Source organism: Pristiophorus japonicus, chromosome 16 (genome assembly GCF_044704955.1).
Source record: "Pristiophorus japonicus isolate sPriJap1 chromosome 16, sPriJap1.hap1, whole genome shotgun sequence".
NCBI classification, from domain to species: Eukaryota; Metazoa; Chordata; class Chondrichthyes; family Pristiophoridae; genus Pristiophorus; species Pristiophorus japonicus.
Window position 1 is genome coordinate 123,991,038 of NC_091992.1, and position 24,582 is coordinate 124,015,619.

Genomic DNA, 24,582 nt, shown 5'->3' on the forward strand with positions numbered 1-24,582 from the left:
GGAGGGGAGTCAGTGCCAGGACCTCTGCACATGCGCGCTACAGTCGGCACGCAAGTGCAGTAGCTCCAGGCGCCGAACTGTGTGGGAGGGGCCCGAAGCACGCAGCCCTAGCCCTGGCTGAATGGCCTCACTGGGGCTGCGTGAATAAGGCTCCTCCCACCCGCTCTCCCCCCCCCCCCCCCGCCAACCAGACACCCACTTCCCCCCCCCCGACCCGACCCGACACCCGCTCTCCACCCGCCGACCCGACCCGACACCCGTTTCCCCCCACCCCCCGCCAACCAGACACCCGCTCCTTCCCCCCCCCCACCGACCAGACACCCACTTCCCCCCCGCCGACCAGACCCGACCCGACACCTGCTCCCCACCCGCCGACCCAACACCCGCCCCCCCCGCCGACCAGACACCCGCTCTTCCCCCGCCCCCCCGCCGACCAGACACCCACTTCCCCCCTCCCGCCGACCAGACCCGACCCGACACCTGCTCCCCACCCCCGGACCCGACACCCACTCCCCCCGCCGACCAGACACCCGCTCCACCCCCCTCTCTTCCCCCCCCCCCCGCTCTCCCTCCCCCTCTCTCCCTCCCCCTCTCTCTCTCTCTCTCCCTCCCTCTCTCTCTCTCTCTCTCTCCCCCTCCCTCCCCCCCCTCTCTCTCCCTCCCTCCCTCCCCTCTCTCTCTCCCTCCCTCCCCCTCTCTCTCTCTCCCTCCCTCCCCCTCTCCCTCCCTCCCCTCTCCCTCCCTCCCTCTCTCTCTCTCTCTCTCTCCCCTCTCTCTCTCCCCCTCCCGCTCAGCGACACGAACGGCTTTCTCCCCCTCCCTCCCGCTCAGCGACACGAACGGCTGCAGAATTCTCCCTGGCTAAAGCACTTTCACACAGGTAGGAAGATGGTTTATTTAATCTTTTCTTGGCTTATAAATGTTTATTCAGGTTGGATTTATTTGTATAATATTTGTAGAAGTATAAATAAGGATTTATTGTCGAATTTAATGAGTTCCCTTCCCCCCCCCCTCCCCCCCACCTCGTTCTGGACGCCTAATTTGTAACCTGCGCCTGATTTTTTAATGTGTAGACAAGGTTTTTTCAGTTCTACAAAAATCTTCACTGGCTCCATTCTACTTTAGTTTGGAGTACGTTTTCACTGTGGAACCTTTCAAATCAGGTGTCAGTGGCCGGACACGCCCCCTTTTGAAGAAAAAATTCTGATCTAAACTAGAACTGTTCTACCTGACTAGAACTGCAGGAAAATAAATGTGGAGAATTGCGAGTTCTAAAATAGTCCGTTCTCCACCAGTTGCTCCTAAAAATCAGGCGCGAATCATGTGGAAACTTGGGCCCAATGTAACATAATCACCGAAGTTGGATGTTGTTTACAATGATGTTATTTGAGCAATTTGTGAAGACTGGGGACGGCAGAGGTCCAAAGACTGATCGCCATGGGGCTCCTCTAGTCACCGCATTTCCACCATGAGCAGTTACTATTTATAACCACACTCAAGACTTTTGTTGCTTGGTCAATTTCTCTTCCTAATTCTGAATTCTGCGCATTAGCATCTTGAAAAGTATTGAAAGTCTAGAATCACCTAACATTATGATATCTTAAGAGAAGTCCACTTAATTTATGTTATGACATCCTCTTGTAAATCCATTATATTCCACTTATGCACTTTGTCTTGAATTTGACCAGAGGTTCCACTATGTATGCTGCTACTAATGCTAGGTTTACTGGATTATATTTCTGCATTCATTTCTCTGGCCTTTTGTGAAAATCAGAATTAAGTTTACTGGATTCAGTTGCTCCTTCTCATTCATTCTTAACTCTAACTCGGTGGCGGGGGCAGGAGGGGGATCTATATATGCAACTGCCGGCCAGACCTGGTCTTCCATCAGCCTTCAATATCTCTATTTTCTCAGTACATGTCCACTACTAAGCTGGTTATGTTAGAAATTCTGTTCGAATCCCATGGAGTTTGAGTGCAGAATACTGATGAGAGGTTATTTAGAACCTCAGCTCCCCAACCATGTATTTCACAAGTCTTCCCATTTATGTTTTAAGTGCCCTTGCTTCCTTGGCACTGTGTTAGCGACTTGCATACCTGGAATTTCCTCTTGGCAGTGTGTCGTACTTTCCTCTTCACTTGCCTAATTTCTTTTTTATTATTCACCAGGTAATGCTTTGTATTTATTTTCTTTCAAATATTTTGTGTGTCTCTTCTACTTCCACAGTTTTTTTAAATGGTGAGAGACTTTTAAATGTTGGTGTTCAGAGAGATTTGGGGGTCCTTGTGCAAGAAACACAGAAAGCTAGCATGCAGATACAACAAGCAATAAGGAAGACAAATGGCATGTTGTCCTTTATTGCAAGGCGGTTGGAGTATAAGAATAAGGAAGCTCCAATTGTACAGGGCCTTTGTGGTAATATATTAACATGGATAGAGGATTGGCTAACTAACAGAAAACAGAGAGTCGGGATAAATGGTTCATTCTCGGGTTGACGATCAGTAACTAGCGGGGTGCCGCAGGGATCGGTGATGGGACCCCAACTATTTACAATCTATATTAACGTCTTGGAAGAAGGGACCGAGTGTAACGTAGCCAAGTTTGCTGATGATACAAAGATGGGAGGAAAAGCAATGTGTGAGGAGGATACAAAAAATCTGCAAAAGGACATAGACAGGCTAAGTGAGTGGGCAAAAATTTGGCAGATGGAGTATAATGTCGAAAAGTGTGACGTCATGCACTTTGGCAGAAAAAAATCAAAGAGCAAGATATTTGAATGGAGAAAGATTGCAAAGTGCTGCAGTACAGCGTGTACTTGTGCATGAAACACAAAAGAATAGTATGCAGGTACAGCAAGTGATCAGGAAGGCCAATGGAATCTTGGCCTTTATTGCAAAGGCGATGAAGTATAAAAGCAGGGAAGTCTTGCTACAATTATACAGGGTATTGGCGAGGCCACACCTGGAATACTGCGTGCAGTTTTGGTTTCCATATTTACGAAAGGATATCCTTGCTTTGGAGGCAGTTCAGAAAAGGTTCACTAGGTTGATTCCGGAGATGAGGGAGTTGACTTATAAAGAAAGGTTGAGGAGGGTGGACCTCCACTCATTGGAATTCAGAAGAATGAGAGGTGATCTTATCAAAACGTGTAAGATTATGAGGGGGCTTGACAAGGTGGATGCAGAGAGGATGTTTCCACTGATGGGGGAGACTAGAACTAGAGGGCATGATCTTAGAATAAGGGGCCGCTCATTTAAAACTTGAGATGAGGAGGAATTTCTTCTCTGAAGGTTGTAAATCTGTGGAATTCACTGCCTCAGAGAGCTGTGGAAGCCGGGACATTGAATAAATTTACGACAGAGATAGACAACTTCTTAACCGATGAGGGATTAAGGGGTTATGGGGAGCGGGCAGGAAGGTGGACCTGAGTCCATGATCGGATCAGCCATGATCGTATTAAATGGCAGAGCAGGCTCGAGGGGCTGTATGGCATACTCCTGCTCCTATTTCTTATGTTTTTATTGTGAGACCACACTTGGAGTACTGTGCACAGTTTTGGTCTCCTTATCTAAGGAAAGGGTATACTTGCCTTGGAGGTGGTACAAAAGAGGTTCACTAGATTGATTCCTGGAATAAGAGGGCTGTCTTATGATGAGAAATTGTGTAGAATGGGCCTATACTCTCTGGAGTTTAGAAGAATGAGAAGTGACCTCATTGAAACATACAAGATTCTGATGGGGATTGACAGTGTAGATGCTGAGAGGTTGTTTCCCCCTGGCTGGGGTGTCTAAAACTAGGGGGCACAGTCTCAGCGTAAGCGGAATGCCATTAAAGACAGAGATGAGGAGGAATTTCTTCACTCAGAGGGTTGTGAATCTTTGGAATTTTCTGCCCCAGAGGGCTGTGGATGCTGAGGCTCTGAATATATTCAAGGCTGAGATAGAGAGATTTTTAGAGTCATGGGGAATCAAGGGATATGGAGATCGGGTGGGAAAGTGGAGTTGAGGTTGATGATCAGCCGTGATCTTATTGAATGGCGGAGCAGGCTCGTAGGGTCTACTCCTGCTCCTATTTCTTATGTTCTTATTTAACCACTTTGACTTGCACTTGCTGCTTTCTCCTTATTTCTCAGCAACATCTATTTATGTATTTGTTTTCAGACTGTTCCTGAAAACATGTCCCTTTTCCAGTGTTTATTGTATCATTGCAATTCAGCCTTTACCAGCTCCTCATTTATAGGGACAACTATAAAGATAGTCGGGGAAAAATTGCCCCCTTTTTTAGAGACTTATTAGCACCTCTAATGGGGCGGTAAACACGGGGCGGGGTGGGGGAGGGAAGGACACTCCCGGGATATTTCCCGGGAGTTTGGGGAGGTGCTGCTGCGGCTGCGCTGCACTCTGTGTCGCCGCGCAACCGACGATGACATCATTGCCGTGCGCAGCAACCCCTCTGCGCCGCGCGCCAACCCCTTACCGCCCCGCGGCCCGCGAGGCTGGTGCGAGCAAATGTCAACGCCAGCCTCGCGGGTCGTGAAGCTGGCCGACATTCGCTCGCGGGGCTGATGGTAAAGGGGAGGTCGCCAGCACCCCACGCCACCATCTTTACTGGTTTGCCAACTCTCGGTTCGGCTGTGGTATACGATCCCTCGCGTGGTCCGGGTCGTCATCTTGCAGGCCTGGCACTCCGTTTTGGGTGCCGGGCTGCAGGCCCGTCGCACACTGCCCTGGTGGCCTAGTGGATGCCTTGCAGAGTGGGCAGCTGCCCTCCCCTTCACTTAAAGGGGAGGGGCGTTGAAGCGCGTCAGTGCTCTGCAGAGCATCCGCGTAGCTCTGCAGTACTCGCCCCAGTAACACCTCTGGACCCGCCCCTAAAGGAAGTGGAACACGTGAGATTGCGCTCCACTTCCTTCGAGGAGCGGTAAGCCCAATTTAGCGGTGGCAGCCCCAGCAGGTCACCGCCCCCAATCGGGCTGCAATGAAATATCGCCCCCATTGTTTTTACTTCATATAAAACCAGTTATTATGTTATACCGTTATTTTCAGTTCCAAAATATTTCTATTCTATTGAATTATTCAGATCGATAATCATTTTTTAACATTATGCCTTTTGAGAGTTTATGCTTACTGCATTTTGTGAAGTTCTGTTTCAAGTTTTACTATTTTAATACTTAAGTAATTTTTTGCATTGTTTTATTATTGTCTTGCAACCTTTGATTTCCAACACAGATTGTAACACAGATATAAGAACGGGGGATTGGGACTACTTGGATAGTTCTTTCAATGAGCTAAATGACCACCTCCTGTGCTGTACAATTCGGGCCCAAGTTTCGGATGGAGTTGCTCCTATTTTTTTGGAGCAACTAGTTTAGTTTGGAGTACCTTAGAAATCGCAATTCTCGGCATTTAGTTTGCTCCAGTTCTAGTGAGTTAGTTTAGTTTAGTTTTAGTTCAGTTTTTTTTTCAAAAGGGGGTGTTACCAGCCACTTCCGCCTGTTTTGCAAGTTTCGGCAGCGAAAAGTTACCCCAAACTAACTTAGAACGGAGTAAGTGTCGACTTTTGTACACTCAGAAAAACCTTGCGTACACTTCAAAATTAGTCGCAGATAAGCCAGAGATGGCGGTGGGGGGGTGGGGGCACGGGGGAAGGGAAGTTGGGGGATTTTCCAAAGCATTAAACACTTCACTTTTAAAAATAAAAAACCATCATCAATAATAAATGATAAATAAATCAATAAATAAAAAATAAAAAGTTCCTACCTCACCTACCCATTTGGGAGCACCGGGAGCCCGGCCAGGGCTCGGGGCTGCGTGCTGCAGGCTGGAAATCGGCACTCTGCCCACTCCAGGAGCCCATTCGGCCAGAGCTCAGGTCGGCGTGCTTCGGGCCCCTCCCACACAGAATCTGCACACGTGCGCAGCTGCTGGCACTCTTTTCGGCCCAGGGCTGTAGCTCCGCTCCCCCCCTCCCCCCCCCCGCTGTTGTGCTGCGTCGCGCTGACTGCTGAATAGACCTGAGACCTGTTGCACTCGGAGAATCGCGAGGTAAGTTTTTGGCGCGCTTTTCATTCCACAAAATAGGCAGGCCTCTTGGAGGTGCGCCGTTCTAGCGGATATCGGAGCCTTGGGCCCTATAAAACTATTAATTGAACAGAGAAAATAAATACAAGTGCAGCTTAGGTACTGGCTCTACTGTTTGAATCCAAATATAGGCTAGTACTGCTGGAAGGAGCATATAATATATTCACTTTCCATCACATTTGAAAGCATGCAAATCTGTTTTCCTTCAGAGCTTATTAAATAAAAGACTCTTTAAATTATATTAAAGAATATTATGCAGCAAAAGTTTGGGATGTGTTATCAATTGCATTCTCATAATACATTAAAAATGTCTCACCTTTTATAGTTTTCGGATTGACTTTGTACACGACCGTAAGGGGTTATTAACCTACACTGATGTTATAATGATATGTGCATTGCAGATAGCTATGGGCTGGCAGTCTGGCCCATCTTTTGCCTTATAGAACATCTTACTGAAAACGTTTCCTCTAAACACTGTCTTGATGTGTTTTAAAAAATCAACTGTGCATGTTTCCCAATGGCTCGGTGGATAAATGCATGGTGCCATGTATTGCTGAGCTGTGTGGAGTTATGTTATCTCAACGGGGAGGTGCTGCAATTGACCTCAGTGTCCTTTTGTCTAGGGAAGGGAGCGAAAGCAAAATCAGCCAGGGTTTCTGCTCCTGATCATTCTCCAGTGGCATGTGCACCTGTTTGGATGTCGGGTGAGTACAAGGTTAGAAACAAAAACAAAAAAATCGCTGGAAATACTCAGGAGGTCAGGCAGCATCTGTGGAGAGGAAAAAAAAGAAAGACTTGCATTTATATAGCACCTTTCATAACCACCGGATGTTTCAAAGCGCTTTACAGCCAATTAAATACTTTTGGAATGTATTCACTGTTGTAATGTAGGAAACGTGGCAGCCAATTTACACACAGCAAGCTCCCACAAACAGCAATGTGATAATGACCAGATAATCTTTTTTTGGTATGTTGATTGAGAGATAAATATTGGCCAGGACACCGGGATAACTCCCCTGCTCTTCTTCGAAATAGTGCCATGAGATCTTTTACGACCACCTGAGAGAACAGACGGGACCTCGGTTTAACATCTCATCCGAAAGACGGCACCTCCGACAGTGCAGCACTCCCTCAGCACTGCACTGGAGCGTCAGCTTAGATTTATGTGCAGAAACAGAGTTAACGTTTCAGATCGATGACCTTTTGTCAGAGTACAAGATTAGGATCAAATGTAAAGCTCCTCCAGGAGTCAAATAGACTGAAGACATCAGAGTCTTGCTCACACATGAAGACGGCCACTTCTGTGTGTCACTGTAGAGTGGTCAGGCCATGTCCAACTATACTCAGCAAAAGTCACTAAAGGAACACAATAGCCAGGAAATAGATGAAAAACCATGTGCTGCTTGTCTACAAAGCTTGATTTCCTCCCATCACATTTTCTATTATAAATTCCTATCATCACATTTATAATAAAAGCTGCCTATTTAAACTGATCATGATGTAATTAAGCCCTCCTGCCACTAGTGGTGCTGTGCCTCACTTATGCATCTCTAACTCCTCCGCCTGTATTGCAGAGAAATGCTTCAACCAACTCGACTTGTCTGCTTCCCACATTACAACAGTGACGACATTCCAAAAGGTACTTCATTGGCTGTAAAGCACTTTGAGACGTCCAGTGGTCGTGAAAGGCGCTATATAAATGCAAGTCTTTTTCTTCCCAAATCCATTTTAAGTTTTGCTATTTAACGATAAATTTTTAATAAACCAAAGTAATATATAAAAAAAGGGACAGAACATACGGCGTTAAAATGGGCGACTAAATTACATCTGTGTCCAATTTTTTTCCCCAACCCTACTTCACCGAACAACTACAACTGGTCTCACCTCCCCTTGTGCAACACAATGAGTGATCAACTAGAGTTTTAATATTGTGGTGGTGTTTGCATACTGATTACCTTCTGTTATAGCAAGTTCCGATCAACTCCTTCCTTCCCACTGCACCTCCATTAAAATGTATGAAAATGTGTGCCAGTGGTTTAACATGAAAATGTATAAACTTTGCAATTAATCTATTCAAAATAAATGTAAACTTTAATCTCTCCGGATCCAGCAGATGGAAAATATATCATTGTATTAAATAAATCAGAGTTTGGTGATTACAAATGACGAAGGGACCACCAATCAGATGGCACTTGGTATTCAGCATTTTGAAATTTAACAATAAGGATGACGATAACATTAACATGTCTGAATTCTGACATGCAATTCCGTAGACTGGGAACATGTGTTGACAGAGATAGTATTAAAGCTTGTGCCTGGCAGTAAGTATCACTAATTGAAGGATTATGAGCTGGAAGACAGTGAATATTTATGACGTGTAAAAATCCTTTGGCCATCATGATGAAATGTTAATTAAATATTAATGTCATAACATCTGTCCTCCCAATCAACTGTCAGAAACATTGGTTACAAATACAGTCTAGTTGTGGGGAACACCAAACCAGTCCTTCAATTATCAGACAGCTTGTAGAAGAGAAGGCCCACTGGCATTGACTGACTTGTTTGGAGAATAATTGTATAATTTTATAAATAATTTGGAATCAACCATCTGAAATTTTGTAGCAACTGAATATTGGCTTCAGTTTTTACCACACCCCGTGCCTCCCCCTCCCCCCTCCCCCCCCACCCCGCCCCCCAAAAAAGGAGATTTTAGCATGAATTGTTGTAGCTCTTCGTGCTATCCCTGACCCACCCTCATGGCCACACCAGCCGCAGACCCTCACCGTGTCTAGCCAGCAGCTGTGCGTGTACAGCTGCTCAGCATTTCTATATTCTTCCAGTGCCATTTAAAAAATTAAGACACCTTAATGAATGGGCAAGACCTGTCAGAGTTGCAAAGAGTAAGTCAAAATGTTGGTTAAATAGTGAGAGACAAGAAAGGCAGCAATGATAGAGAGATCACCTGTCAGCAACAATTTTTTTCTGGTATCCTGATAGTGAGATGCACAGACAGCTATCCAGTCCTTGGACAGACTTGGCATTCTTAGGGAATTACGAGTGCTTGAGGGCAAAAGACATGTTTGACACAAGAGAGAAAATCAAGCTTCTCTGAAGCGTCTTTATACCATTATTGTTGTTACCCTTTGAAAGGTTGAAATCACACTGGTGCCATTACACCCCTGGAAGTGGAACTTCCACCCCCGGCCTTGTTCCTGGCATGACCCCATCCCAGGCTAGGGTTGTTTAAACATTAGGGTGGTGGCCCATACCAGTACCAGTGTTACACGGGCACCCAAGGATTTGCCGGGATTTCAGAGTGAAACAAGTGTGGCCGAAGGCCCTGGTGCCTCATTCTCCTTTTAGATGCTGCTGTCTTTTAGATGTTGGTGCTCAAAGAGATTTGGGTGTCCTTGTACAAGAAACACAGAAAGCGAGAATGCAGGTACAGCAAGCAACAAGGAAGACAAATGGCATGCTCCCCTTTATTGCAAGGGGATTGGAGTATAAGAGTAAGGAAACCTTGCTACAATTGTACAGGGCCTTGGTGAGACCACAACTGGAGTACTGTGCACAGTTTTGGTCTCCTTATCTAAGGAAGGGTATACTTGCCTTGGAAGTGGTACAGCGGAGGTTCGTTCACAAGATTGATTCCTGGGATGAGAGGGCTGTCTTATGATGAGAGATTGTGTATAATGGGCCTATACTCTCTGGAGTTTAGCAGAATGAGAGGTGATCCCATTGAAACATACAAGATTCTGAAGGGAATTGACAGGGTAGATGCTGAGAGGATGTTTCCCCCTGGCTGGAGTGTCTAGAACTAGGGGGAACAGTGTCAGGATAAGGGGTCGGCCATTTAAGACAGAGATGAGGAGGAATTTCTTTACTCAGAGGGTTGTGAATCTTTGGAATTCTTTGCCCCAGAGAGCTGTGGATGCTGAGTCATTGGGTATATTCAAGGCTGAGATAGATTTTTTTGAGTCTAGGGGAATCAAAGGATATGGAGATCGGGCAGGAAAGTGGAAATGAGGTCGATGATCAGCCATGATCTTATTGAATGGTGGTGCAGGCTCGATGGGCCGAATGGCCTACTCCTGCTCCTATTTCTTATGCTCTTATGTCTTGATGGTGGGCCTTTGTCAAAAGAACCAGACGGGTAACGAGAAGAATTTTTTTACACAGTGAGTTGTTATGATCTGGAATGCACTACCTGAAAGGGCAATAGAAGCAGATTCAATAGTAACTTTCCAAAGGGAATTGGATAAATACTTGAAAAGGCAAAATTTGCGGAGCTACGGGGAGTGGGACTAATTAGATAGATCTTTCAAGAGTTGGCACGGGCACAATGGGCCGAATGACCTCCTTTTGCGCTGTACAATTCTACAATAATCGAATCGCAATTGATCCCTTTGAATTCTTAGTGGGGCCCACGATGGCATATATCCCTGTTTCCTGCAGATCACATTGATGGTGCATCTAGCAGGATTTATCGGGAATCCTAGGATCCCTGCCAGAGATGTCTCCAGAACTAATGGCAGAACGGAAGGAGTGGTCAAAAGGAGCATCTCTGTCCTCCACCGGAACTTGCCGTGAAACCCAAGTAGGGGAGAAAACCCAGCGGAGTGAGATTTGACAGCAATTTCTGACCCCTTCACTCCCAGAACGCCTGACCTCCATCCCATAAAGCAATAGAAGTTCTGCCTTAGAATCACCCCACTAAATGTCAGGAGCACAACCTCGGTAGTCATGAGTGCGGGTTGGAGAGCTGTAGCTGGGGTATTACATGCCTAACTCGTGTTGTAGCCCTCTCTGACTCACACTCGGGGAGTGCAGCCTGTCTGAATTTGCCCAAAGAGTTCCTCAGTGGATTTGCAGCATTCACATTATCTACATTGGACATATGTGGAATCCTTTTGAAAATTGAAATTTCAAATGGCAGCCACCTGAGACTTTAGGGAGCCACACTGCTGGAATGATGTTTTTACTGTTGAAATATTCAGCCGTATTGGTAGATCAGCTCGCATATGAGGATGTGAATCAGGGAAATCCCAGGTCTGTATACAGATGTTATATTTCAACAATGTCAGAATGAGCCAACAACAAAACAACTGAGAGAACCACGTAAGAACATAAAAAATAGGAACAGGAGTAAGCCATACGGCCCCTCAAGCCTTCTCTGCCAATCAATAAGATCATGGTTGATCTGATCATGGACTCACCTCCACTTTCCTGCCCGCTGCCCATAACCCTTGACTCTCCTGTAGTTCAAGAATCTGTCTATCTCCACCTTGAATATATTCACTGACCCAGCCTCCACAGCTCTCTGGGGTAGAGAATTCCAAAGATTCATGACCCTCTGAGAGAAGAAATTCCTCCTCATCTCTGTCTTAAATGGGCGGCCCCTTATTCTGAAACTATGCCCCCTAGTTCTAGATTCCCCCACGAGGGGAAACATCCTCTCTGCATCTACCCTGTCAAGCCCCCTCAGAATCTTGTATGTTTCAATAAGATCACCTCTCATTCTTCTGAACTCCAAAGAGCACAGGCCAAGTTCACTCTGCACAATTCCTGCTTTCCCTCACTTCTCAAAATAAAATAAAATCAAATAGAAGCACATATACCCCCAATCTGTGCCACTGTCCACAATGCCTTAAAAAAACACTTGTGTCAATTCCTGGATTACAGACCCGTTTCTATGCAATCCCTGAATTACAGACCAGCCATTCTGTCCCTGGATTACAGGCCAGTGCGCAATATTAATCTTGGTTTAATTATTACTATTTCAATAACGTTATGGTATAAATAAACCCACAGCACTCTATTACTTGCATCATTTAACTATAAATTACTACAGGGTATCAGCATTTGGGACCAACATCAACAGTCCTTTAGAAATGTGATTATTTCATGTCACATGCCTACATTGACGAATGCTGTTTGAGTTGTCCGTTTTTTGCAATGCTGTGTCAGTCTTACTGAAACTGTTCCTCAGCTTGTGGGGTTTCCTGAGTATGTGTACGGATATTGATGAGGGCAAGATCAGGCTCAGTTTCGATACACTCCACAGCTGAATAATGCTCAAATATATGAAAATTGGCCATTTGGATGAGATACTGGAGAGGTGCTGATTACTAACGAACGATATCCCAGCAAAACTCAGCACCTTCAACAGAAGAAGGTAAAGAAAATTGGTACAAATGTGAGAGTTTGAAGTATTTCAAAAACTTACTTTTGGTCCCAATGGAGAAATGTGCTTTGGTAGGAAAAATGGAAAAGCAGAATATTTTTTAAATGATGAGAGATTGGAAAATGTTGATGTTCAGAGGAGCCTGGGTGTCCTTGTGTCTGATTCACTGAAAGTTACCATGCAGGTACAGCAAGCAATTAAAGAAAGTAAATGTTATGTTGGCCTTTATTACAAGAGGATTTGAGTATAAGAGCAAAGAAGTCTCACTACAATTATACAGGGCCCTGGTGAGACCACACCTGGAGTATTGTGCACAGTTTTGGTCTCCTTACCTAAGGAAAGATATACTTGCCATAGAGGGAGTGCAACGAAGATTCATGGGGGGGACTGTCCTATGAGGAGAGATTGAGTAGACTCTGCCTATATTCTCTCGAGTTTAGAAGAATGGGAGGTGATCTTATTGAAAGTCAAAATTCTTACAGGGCTTGAGAGGATAGATGCAGGCAGGATGTTTCCTCTGGCTGGGGAATCTAGAACCAGGGGTCACAGTCTCAGAATAAGGGGTCGGCCATTTAGGACTGAGATGAGGAGAAATTACTTCACTGAGGGTGGTGGATCTTTGGAATTCTCTACCCCAGAGGGCTGTGGAGGCTCAGTCGTTGAGTATATTCAGGACAGAGATCGATAGATTTTTGAATATCAAGGGATATGGGGATAGTGCAGGAAAGTGTTGAGGTAGAAGATCAGCCATGATATTATTGAATGGCGGAGCAGGCTCGAGGAGCTGAATGGCCGATTCCTGCTCCTAATTCTTATGTTCTTATATATTAGGTCCCAGTCCAAAACACCAAACTTCCATTTTACTGAATAGAGCTGTTCCAGGACACACTTAAAACCATCCCTATTAACTCGGCTATCGGGACATCTTCAGGTGCGAAAATAAATCGGAAATGTCAGGGCTCCATGGGTAGGATAACATATTCCTCAATTTTATTTGTAAATTATACAGATGTAGGAGTACTTTGTACTGAAAGTACTCCCCCTAGGCTTTCCTTATCCTTTAATTTCTAGTATATAATGTATTCTCTTTATTATTTTTTTTTGGAGACTCAAACCAGAAATCCATTTCAATCCATCATTGTTGTGTTTAAGCAATAAATCGGAATACTGAGAGCACTGTTCACAGCTTTTCAGTATCATCCCTTATGATTACAGAGGTACTGCCTTCTTAAAAATTTGCTGAACCCACAAAACAACATGACACTTGATTCTTCAGTGAGCAATATTTCTGCCTGTAATAAAGATACAAAAGTCCAATTTGGCACAGTTCTGTTTATGTGCATGCTCCATTTACCACACCAGCTTTTAAAGTAAATCCTAGATGAATGCACTAGATCTCGCTAATATACTGTGGAAATGACATTGGCGTGATCCATAAATACTGCATGGCAGAAAGGCTTTAGTGCGTGTGATGGGATGCAGCTTAAGATGAGCGCAATACTCAAAGCTTACATTTATGTTTTTTTTTACAACTACCACCACAGATTAGTGTGTTCCTACTTGCTACTTTTATTGCACGGAGAATTTTCAATTTAACTTAATCCCACGAACCAGTCTGCTTGTGCAGTCAGTGATGATTAGGCCACTTAGGCATTGGGACCTGACAACCTCATTTTTCTTTATACTGTAAAACCACATTTAAACAAGAGGTGGCATGCAGCACCCAGCCAGAGAATGGTTAGCGAAATAGGATTCGGATTTGTAAGGTTACTGGTGTCAAGCAGTTGACTGAAGGATGTGATAATATCGTGGTAAGTTCTGAACAAAAGTAGGCATTTTTCATTCGGTGAGAGGGCTTAAATCTGAGAGGTAATCCGTGTCTGTGGTTCAAAGTTTTAAAAAAACCCACGCATACCGAAAACCTGAAACAAAAGCAGAAAATGCTGGGAATTCACAGCCAGTCAATCAGTGTCTGAAAGAGAAAAGACAAGTTGGAGTTAGATACTGATGAAGGGACACCTGAAACGTTAACCTGTTTTCTCTTTCAGTTGCCGATGAACCTAGTGTGCATTTCCAGCATTGTCTGATGCTCTATAATTTTTGCAGCTTTTTGCCGTTCTTTAAAGGCAATGAAAAACACAAGAGCTGTGCTTTGTGTTCAAGACACACCCTCTTATTACACATGAAAATATACACTTCCCAGATATTTCTTTGGCATTTGTTTAAATATCAAATCACTTGAAGATATTTCTGACCAGGAGAGCATTCTAGAGCAGCTCCATTACAAACATTGTGGGCGGGGGGGCGGGGTGGGGGCAAGGGAGAACTGCAAATTCAGAGCATCCAAGGAACCATCCTTCAATCTCAGAGTGCAAAGTGTAATGCAGCCACCCTGGGACACATGGGGAGAACATAAGAACATAAGAATTAGGAACAGGAGTCGGCCATCTAGCCCCTCGAGCCTGCTCCGCCACTCAACAAGATCATGGCTGATCTGGCTGTGGACTCAACTCCACTTACTCGCCCTCTCCCCATAACCCTTAATTCCCTTATTGGTTAAAAATCTATCTATCTGTGATTTGAATACATTCAATGAGCTAGCCTCAACTGCTTCCCTGGACAGAAAATTCCACAGATTCACAACCCTCTGGGAGAAGAAATTCCTTCTCAACTCGGTTTTAAATTGGCTCCCCAGTATTTTGAGGCTGTGCCCCCTAGTTCTAGTCTCCCCGACCAGTGGAAACAACCTCTCTGCCTCTATCTTGTCTATCCCTTTCATGATTTTAAATGTTTCTATAAGATCACCCCTCATCTTCTGAACTCCAATGAGTAAAGACCCAGTCTACTCAATCTATCATCATAAGGTAACCCTCTCATCTCCGGAATCAGCCTAGTGAATCGTCTCTGTACCCCCTCCAAAGCTAGTATAATCCTTCCTTAAGAAAGGTGACCAAAACTGCACGCAGTACTCCAGATGCGGCCTCACCAATACCCTGTACAGTTGCAGCAGGACCTCCCTGCTTTTGTACTCCATCCCTCTCGCAATGAAGGCCAACATTCCATTCGCCTTCCTGATTACCTGCTGTACCTGCAAACTAACTTTTTGGGATTCATGCACAAGGACCCCCAGGTCCCTCTGCACCGCAGCATGTTGTAATTTCTCCCCATTCAAATAATATTCCCTTTTACTGCTTTTTTTTCTAAGGTGGATAACCTCACATTTTCTGACATTGTATTCCATCTGCCAAACCCTAGCCCATTCGCTTAACCTATCTACATCTCTTTGCAGCCTCTCTGTGTCCTCTACAGAACCCGCTTTCCCACTAATCTTTGTGTCATCTGCAAATTTTGTTACACTAACTCTGTCCCCTCTTCCAGATCATCTATGTATATTGTAAACAATTGTGGTCCCAGCACCGATCCCTGTGGCACACCACTAACCACCAATTTCCAACCCGAAAAGGACCCATTTATCCCGACTCTCTGCTTTCTGTTAGCCAGCCAATTCTCTATCCATGCTATTACATTTCCTCTGACTCCGCGTACCTTTATCTTCTGCAGTAACCTTTTGTGTGGCACCTTATCGAATGCCTTTTGGAAATCTAAATACACCACATCCATCGGTACACCTCTATCCACCATGCTCGTTATATCCTCAAAGAATTCCAGTAAATTAGTTAATGATTTCCCCTTCATGAATCCATGTTGCGTCTGCTTGATTGCACTATTCCTATCTAGATGTCCTGCTATTTCTTCCTTAATGATAGCTTCAAGCATTTTCCCCACTACAGATGTTAAACTAACCGGCCTATAGTTACCTGCCTTTTGTCTACCCCCTTTTTTAAACAGAGGCATTACATTAGCTGCTTTCCAATCCGATGGTACCTCCCCAGAATCCAGAGAATTTTGGTAGATTATAATGAATGCATCTGCTCTAACTTCCGCCATCTCTTTTAATACCCTGGAATGCATTTCATCAGGACCAGGGGACTTGTCTACCTTGAGATCCATTAGCCTGTCCAGCACTACCCCCCCTAGTGATAGTGATTGTCTCAAGGTCCTCCCTTCCCACATTCCCGTGACCAGCAATTTTTGGCATGGTTTTTGTGTCATCCACTGTGAAGACCGAAGCAAAATAATTGTTTACGGTCTCAGCCATTTCCACATTTCCCATTATTAAATCCCCCTTCTCATCTTCTAAGGGACCAACATTTACTTTAGTCACTCTTTTCCGTTTTATATATCGGTAAAAGCTTTTACTATCTATTTTTATGTTTTGCGCAAGTTTACTTTTGTAATCTATTCCGAGGTTTCTGATAGTGTCACTGGAGCAGCACAGCAGAAAGGGAGCCCCTACTCCAGGACTTCAGGTGACTATAAAAACAGAGCATTTACAAAATGTTGAAGAAATATATCAGTACGATTATCATTCCTTTCAAAGAAAGGGGGAATAGAATAACAGAAGAACTGTGCATTATTCTCTTCAATATACTTGTGACGCTCTTTGCACTATTGTGTGATAAATGAATGAAAACAGGGGAAGATATAGTTTGCCGGACACTTATCAAGAAAGACAATGGGCTGGATTTTCAGTCCGTTGCTATCTCTGTTTTCGCTCCGGAGGGGCGGTAATGGCGGCAGAGAGCATTTCCGGGCCGGCGGCCAGCTTCCAGCGCCCCGCCGGGACATTCGGTGCTGGGTTTGCGGGGGCGTGGAGCAGTACCGCCCCGGAGAGGCGAGCTGGTGTGCTGTGCCCCTGGTTGCGACACCGGCTCGAAATTTGAAACTCGCCCGATCCTTATCGCCCCACAGCACCCCCTGGTGGGGCCGCCTGTGAAAGCTGGCATCCCGAGCTGTACCAGCCGCAGCGAGGTAAGTATGATTGTTTTTTTTATTGTTGCGATTCAGGTGGATGTGGCATCAGGAAAGTATTAAGAATGACTTTGGTGTCTTTTTTTCACGGAAGCCTCCGAGGCTGGCTGTTTAGCTCGGGATTTTCATCTGCTCAGCCGGCCTAGAGCCCTAAAAGAGGTGTGGAATGCCTCCCTTAGCACTCTGCTCCACACTCAGGGCCCAGCTGGTAAATTTTGCGGCTAGAGACGCAAACCATTTCCCGGCGCAAAATTTACCGCCCCGCCCAGGTTAACACCGCAATAGAGGCGCGACCGAATTTCCATCCCCAATGCACCTTAAAAGTGCCCTTTGTGCTGTCACTGGCAGATTGAGTAAATGATTGGGCTGGGAGATGGAATAAATCAGCCAGGTTTTCCAATCCTGATCAATGTCCAGTGTTGGATACCTAACATTCGGGTACTGGGTTGAGGATAAAATCAGTCAGGTGTAATGCTTCTCACAAGTTAATGGCTCCCTGACCCTCACTGTATAGGTCTACACAAGAAGATTGAGCACTTGAATGCGGTTCCCTTAGATTAGTCATGTTGCATATTCAGCCTTTGGTGACTTCAATTTAGTCTGGAAAGGGTTTGCCAGCTGGTACGCACGTTGCAGAGATTGTACAGAGCAATTGTTCCCTAAAATTAGCTGGCGGTTCACCTTGCTCAGGAAAATAGCACAGGATCCCTGGATGAGAGTCTGTGATTGCAGTTCCTGACACGGTCGCATGCTTTGCTTAGATTTAGTGAAATTAATCACAATTTTTAAAGCTACTCAGGTGTTGCTCATGCACAGTCCAGGATGTGGAGCAGTGTCTCTGATTTACCCTCAGTCCCACTCTAATGTCCCAATGGACACTTGTTTCAGTGAGGGTTGGTGATTCCGCCCCATGCAGGAATTGCTGCAGACTTCAATGTGATGCATTACCAGCCCCTGACTGGCAGCTGCCCCGCTTTATGTTTCCCACTAGTTCCGCAATGTGGTTTTTGCAAACAAACAGAAATCCTATTTACATTTGCAATTATTCATTTTGATGCAAAAAATAGTTTACAACAATAGAGCACTAATTCTAAAAAAAATCAATCGGAAAGGAGATATAGATATCATGGAACTACTACGTTTAAAAAAAAAATTACCATTAATATTTCCCACCCCTGAATAACTTCATTAACAATTCCCACTTTGAGACACGGTGGGGACATTAGACAGGCATAAAAGCTGCAGCATTAGACTGGTGCTGCTGACAACATTGCAGAGAGCGTGCAGGAAAATGAGGGCAGCAGAGTGTTCTCTGAGCATCGTCTGACATAGACTGCAAGGGATATTGGCTAAAAGAAACATTAGCCAGAGTTAGGCATCACAAGGGCTTGGTGAAATTAAAGAATTTATACCCTGAAAGCTATAATTCGGGGTATAGCTTATTATCTTTAACTAAATGTGCTCAATGATATTACATATCCTACACTGCCACAATATAGGACGGAAGCCAAAATGTAGATTTTATTAGTTTACATTTTTTTAATTCTACTTACCAATACCATCTAATTAGTAAGAAAGGTCCTGAGGTGTTAGTAGAGGTTGGAAGAGGATTTCTTGTGGGACACACAGGGTCACTCTGATAATGAATTCAAGATGTATTGGCCCGGAATTTGCGGTTGTAATGACAGTGAAACTGTCAGCACTCGCCGTCATTACTGTGTAAAACTGACAGCAACTTCTGGTGTCCCATGGGTGCAGTTAAACGCGGAAATCCGAAAGTTGCTGTCGGTGATGCCCTGCTCCTCCACAGGGTGCGCTGTTTCAGTCTCTGCAGATGCAACCAACGCAGAATCGGTGATTTGACGCGAACTTCAACTTTTTACGCGTCATTCTTGCTGTAAAAACCATTGACAATGTTAACCTTGTTGAATGAGGTGTAACTGAGTTTTTAACGGCGTACTAAGTCAGAATTACTGCTGAACAACCATTCTGGCCCTGACAAACTAATTGTAACGGTATGGTGTGTCATTTCCTCCATTCCATGATAAAAATGCCATGATTTTCAAAATAAGAAAAATTAAGTTTTTAAATGATATATCATCTTCGACCTTAATCCCAAGTGCATGTCCTAATCTTTATTTTGCATCCTGTAAAATGATTAAAAAGTGAATTATCTATGCTTTTTACCTCCTGGTTTGCTGTCTGAGAATTCTTCAGACTGCTTGATGACGTCACAGTGGCTGAACGCCACAGATCCCCTATAGTTGGCGCCAGATTGAAAGTCATAGGAGGAATCAACGCTCTGGAGCCTGCTAAATCTTTGTGGGCAGCTTTCTTCAAGATCAGCAGCGAGTGCTGTCACTTCGCCCGTGACAGCAAAATCTGGGCCAGTGATTGAACTACCTCTGCTATAACTTTTAAGAAAGGTTCAAACTAACTTTCACTTTTGTTTTCTTACTCACATCAAACTTAGAAAAAGATATATAGAAATTTCCTTGACGGCTCAATTAGAAATTGCATTGCCCAATCTGGAACGAAGCCACACAGATCAGGAAGGTCCCTGGTTTGTGCTAAGTGAGCAGATCTCACCTTACTGCGGCAAGTGGTGCTGGCACCCCTGAGATAGGGAAGAAATAATCAATCACCGGTCTTACTTGCACTTAAGAACATAACAAATAGAAGCGGGAGTAGGCCATTTGGCCCTTCATGCCTGCTCTGCCATTCAACAAAATCATGGCTGATCTTCTACCTCAACTCCACCTTCCCGCACTCTCCCCATATCCCTCAATTGCCTTAGTTCCCATAAATGTATTGACCTCTGTCTTGACTATAGAAAAGAAAGACTTACATTTATATAGCGCTTTCCACGACCACCGGATGTCTCAAAGCTCTTTACAGGCAATGAAGTACTTTTGGAGTGCAGTCACTGTTGTAATATGGCCCCCGACCTGCGAAGAACCATCTGCGTCAGGTCGTGGCCATAAAAGGAGCGTACCACTGCAAGGCACAGTGCGAGCCGGTCCGGGAGGGCGACAACTGTGAAGAGAGCGACTGGATTGGACGTCGCCATAATCGAGATCACTGATTGGAGCATAGGCAGGTACAGCAGGAGTGGCAAGGTCGGGGCGAAAGATTGCAGAGCGACGTGATCGGGGCCCAGGAGAGACTTGAGTTCGGGGCCCAGGAGAGGCGAGGGCCCAGGGGCAGCACGGGCCAGCCCACACTGCGATATGTGTGCGCACTAGGTCCATGCAGCAGAGCTGGTTTCCAGTTGTCTTGGTTAATCCTTGCCACTGGACCAAGACCTAGCTCTGTCAAGCCCGTGTGGTGGCTGGTGTGCAACGGCCACCACACGTTAAAAAAATCCACGCTCAGGCATCTTCCACCCTTCAGGATGTAGTTCGGGACCTGGAATATTAGGTCCTTCATTGAAACACCTGTGAACTCATCCCTTTTTGGCGTGGAAGCAAGTCATCCTCGATATGAGGGACTACATAAGAGAAGAATGTGGGAGACCAATTTGTGCACAGCAAGCTCCCACAAGCAGCAATGTGATAATGACCAGGTAAACTGTTTTTGTTATGTTGATTGAGGGATAAATATTGGCCAGGACACCGGGGATAACTCCATGGGATAGTTTACGTTTACCTGAGTGGTTTAACGAATCCTCCGGAAGACGGCACCTCCGACAGTGCAACACTCCCTCAGCACTGCACTAAAATGTCAGCCTCAATTTCTGTGCTCAAGTCTCTGGAGTGGGATTTGAACCCACAACCAACTGACTAAGAGATGAGAGTGCTGCCCACTGAGCCACCACTATACTCACCAACTGAGCATCCGCAACTTTGAGGTAGAGAATTCCAAAGATTCACAGCCCTTTGAAGAAATTTTTCTTCATCTCAGTCCTAAATGACCGACCCCTTATTCTGAGACTGTGACCCCGTGTTCTAGATTCCTCAGCTAGGGGGAAACATTTTCTCAGCATCTACCCTGTCAAGCCCCTTAAGAATTTTGTATGTTTCAATGGGATCACCCCTCATTCTTCTAAACTCTAGAGAATATAGACCTAGTCTACTCAATCTCTCCTCATAGGTGGGACCAGTACAAACCGGATGGTCTGCACCTGGGCAGGACCGGAACCAATATCCTAGGGGGAGTGTTTGCTAGTGCTGTTGGGGAGGAGTTAAACTAATATGGCAGGGGGATGGGAACCTATGCAGGGAGAAAGAGGGAAATAAAAAGGAGGCAGAAGCAAAATATAGAAAGGAGAATAGTAAAAGTGGAGGGCAGAGAAACCCAAGGCAAAAAACAAAAAGGGCCACATTACAGCAAAATTCTAAAGTGGCAAAGTGTGTTTAAAAAAAAACAAGCCTGAAGGCTCTGTGCCTCAATGCGAGGAGTATTCGGAATAAGGTGGATGAATTAACCGCGCAGATAGCAGTTAACGGATATGATGTGATTGGCATCACGGAGACATGGCTCAAGGGTGACCAAGGCTGGGAACTCAACATCCAGGGGTATTCAACATTTAGGAAGGATAGACAGAAAGGAAAAGGAGGCGGGGTGGCGTTGCTGGTTAAAGATGAAATCAATGCAATTGTAAGGAAGGACATTACCCTGAATGATGTAGAATCGGTATGGGTGGAGCTACGGAATACCAAAGGGCAGAAAACGCTAGTGGGAGTTGTGTGCAGACCACCAAACAGTAGTAGTGAGGTTGGGGACAGCATCAAACAAGAAATTAGGGATGCGTGCAATAAAGGTACAGCAGTTATCATGGGTGACTTTAATCTACATATAGATTGGGCTAACAAAACTGGTAGCAATGCGGTGGAGGAGGATTTCCTGGAATGTATTAGGGATGGTTTTCTAGACCAATATGTCGAGGAACCAACCAGGGAGCTGGCCATCCTTGACTGGGTGATGTGTAATGAGAAGGGACTAATTAGCAATCTTGTTGTGCGAGGCCCCTTGGGGAAAAGTGACCATAATATGGTAGAATTCTTTATTAAGATGGAGAGTGACAAAATTAATTCGGAAACTAGGATCCTGAATTTAAGGAAAGGTAACTTAGACGGTATGAGGCGTGAATTGGCTAGAATAGACTAAACTAAATAGACGATACTAAAAGGGTTGACGGTGGATAAGCAATGGCAAACATTTCAAGATCACATGGATGAATTTCAGCAAATGTACATCCCTGTCTGGAGTAAAAATAAAACTGGGAAGGTGGCTCAACCGTGGCTAACAAAGGAAATTAAGGATAATGTTAAAGCCAAGGAAGAGGCATATAAATTGGCTAGAAAAAGCAACAAACCTGAGGACTGGGAGAAATTTAGAATTCGACAGAGGAGGACTAAGGGTTTAATTAAGAGGGGGATAATATACGAGAGGAAGCTTGCAGGGAATATAAAAACTGACTGCAATAGCTTCTATAAATATGTGAAGAGAAAAAGATTAGTAAAGACAAACGTAGGTCCCATTCAGTCGGATTCAGGTGAAATTATAATGGCGAACAAAGAAATGGCAGACCAATTGAACCAATACTTCGGTTCTGTCTTCACGAAGGAAGATACAAATAACCTTCTGATTGAACTATGGGACAGTAGGTCTGGTGAGAAGGAGGAACTGAAGGATATCCTTATTAGGTGGGAAATTGTGTTAGGGAAATTGATGGGATTGAAGGCCGATAAATCCCCGAGGCCTGATAGTCTGCATCCCAGAGTGCTCAAGGAAGTGGCCCTAGAAATAGTGGATGCATTGGTGATCATTTTCCAACAGTCTATTGACTCTGGATCAGTTCCCATGGACTGGAGGGTAGCTAATGTAACACCACTTTTTAAAAAAGGAGGGAGAGAGAAAACGGATAATTATAATTAGCTTGACATCAGTAGTGGGGTAAATGTTGGAATCGATCATGAAGGACGAAATAGCAGCGCATTTGGAAAGCGGTGACAGGATCGGATCAAGTCAACATGGATTTATGAAAGGGAAATCATGCTTGACGAATGTTCTGGAATTTTTTTGAGGATGTAACTAGCAGAGTGGACAAGGGAGAACCAGTGGATGTGGTGTATTTGGACTTTCAGAAGGCTTTTGACAAGGTCCCGCACAAGAGATTGTTGTGCAAAATCAAAGCACATGGTATTGGGGGTATTATACTGAAGTGGATAGGGAACTGGTTGGCAAACAGGAAGCAGAGAGTCGAGATAAACGGTTCCTTTTCAGAATGGCAGGCAGTGACTAGTGGAGTGCCGCAGGGCTCAGTGCTGGGACCCCAGCTCTTTACAATATACATTAACGATTTGGATGAAGGAATAGAGTGTAATATCTCTAAGTTTGCAGATGACACTAAACTGGGTAGCGGAGTGAGCTGTGAGGAGGACGTTAAGAGGCTGCAGGGTGACTTGGACAGGTGAGGTGAGTGGGCAAATGCATGGCAGATGCAGTATAATGTGGATAAATGTGAGGTTATCCATTTTGGGGGCAAAAACACAAAGGCAGAATATTATCTGAATGGTGGCAGACTAGGAAAAGGGGAGGTGCAACGAGACCTGGCTGTCATGGTTCATCAGTCACTGAAAGTGGGCACGCAGGTACAGCAGGCGGTAAAGAAGGCAAATGGTATGTTGGCCTTCATAGCGAGGGGATTTGAATATAGAAGCAGGGAGGTCTTACTGCAGTTGTACAGGGCCTTAGTGACGCCTCCTCTGGAATATTGTGTTCAGTTTTGGTCTCCTAGTCTGAGGAAGGACGTTCTTGCTATTGAGGGAGTGCAGCGAAGGTTCACCAGACTGATTCCAGGGATGGCTGGGCTGTCATATGAGGAGAGACTGGATCAACTGGGGCTTTATTCACTGGAGTTTAGAAGAATGAGAGGGGATCTCATAGAAACATATAAGATTCTGACGGGACTGGACAGGTTCGATGCGAGTAGAATGTTCCCGATGTTGGGGAAGTCCAGAACCAGGGGACATTGTCTTAGGATAAGCGATAGGCCATTTAGGACTGAGATGAGGAGAAACTTCTTCACTCAGAGAGTTGTTAACCTGTGGAATTCCCTGCCGCAGAGAGTTGTTGATGCCAGTTCACTGGATATATTCAAGAGGGAGTTAGATATGGCTCTTATGGTTAAGGGGATCAAGGGGTATGAAGAGAAAGCAGGAAAGGGGTACTGAAGGAATGATCAGCCATGATCTTATTGAATGGCGGTGCAGGCTCGAAGGGGCGAATGGCCTACTCCTGCACCTATTTTTCTATGTTTCTAATCTCTCATCCCAGGAATCAGCCTAGTGAACCTTTGTTGCACTCCCTCTAAGGCAAGTATGTATTTCCTTAGGTAAGAGGCCAGAACTGTACACAGTACTCCAGGTGTGGCCTCACCAAGGCCCTGTATAATTCAGTCATTCCTGCTAGAACATGGGGTTAATTTTAACTATGGGCAA

General features: G+C 45.0%; 1 protein-coding gene across 5 annotated transcripts in view; it reads left to right on the forward strand.

The window, feature by feature from the left end:
- The window catches only part of LOC139227162 (endonuclease V-like), a 167,688-nt gene that overhangs the window by 102,797 nt on the left and 40,309 nt on the right, over nucleotides 1-24,582 (forward strand). For 3 of the 5 annotated variants that reach the window (XR_011587402.1, XR_011587400.1, XR_011587403.1), the window contains one exon: nucleotides 6,705-6,785. The exons of 1 other annotated variant lie outside the window; for it this stretch is intronic. The gene's annotated coding sequence lies outside the window, so the exon portion shown is untranslated. Of the gene's footprint in view, nucleotides 1-6,704; nucleotides 6,786-16,585; nucleotides 16,636-24,582 lie in introns of all 5 variants that reach the window. One more of the 5 variants, XR_011587401.1, reaches the window with a different exon arrangement.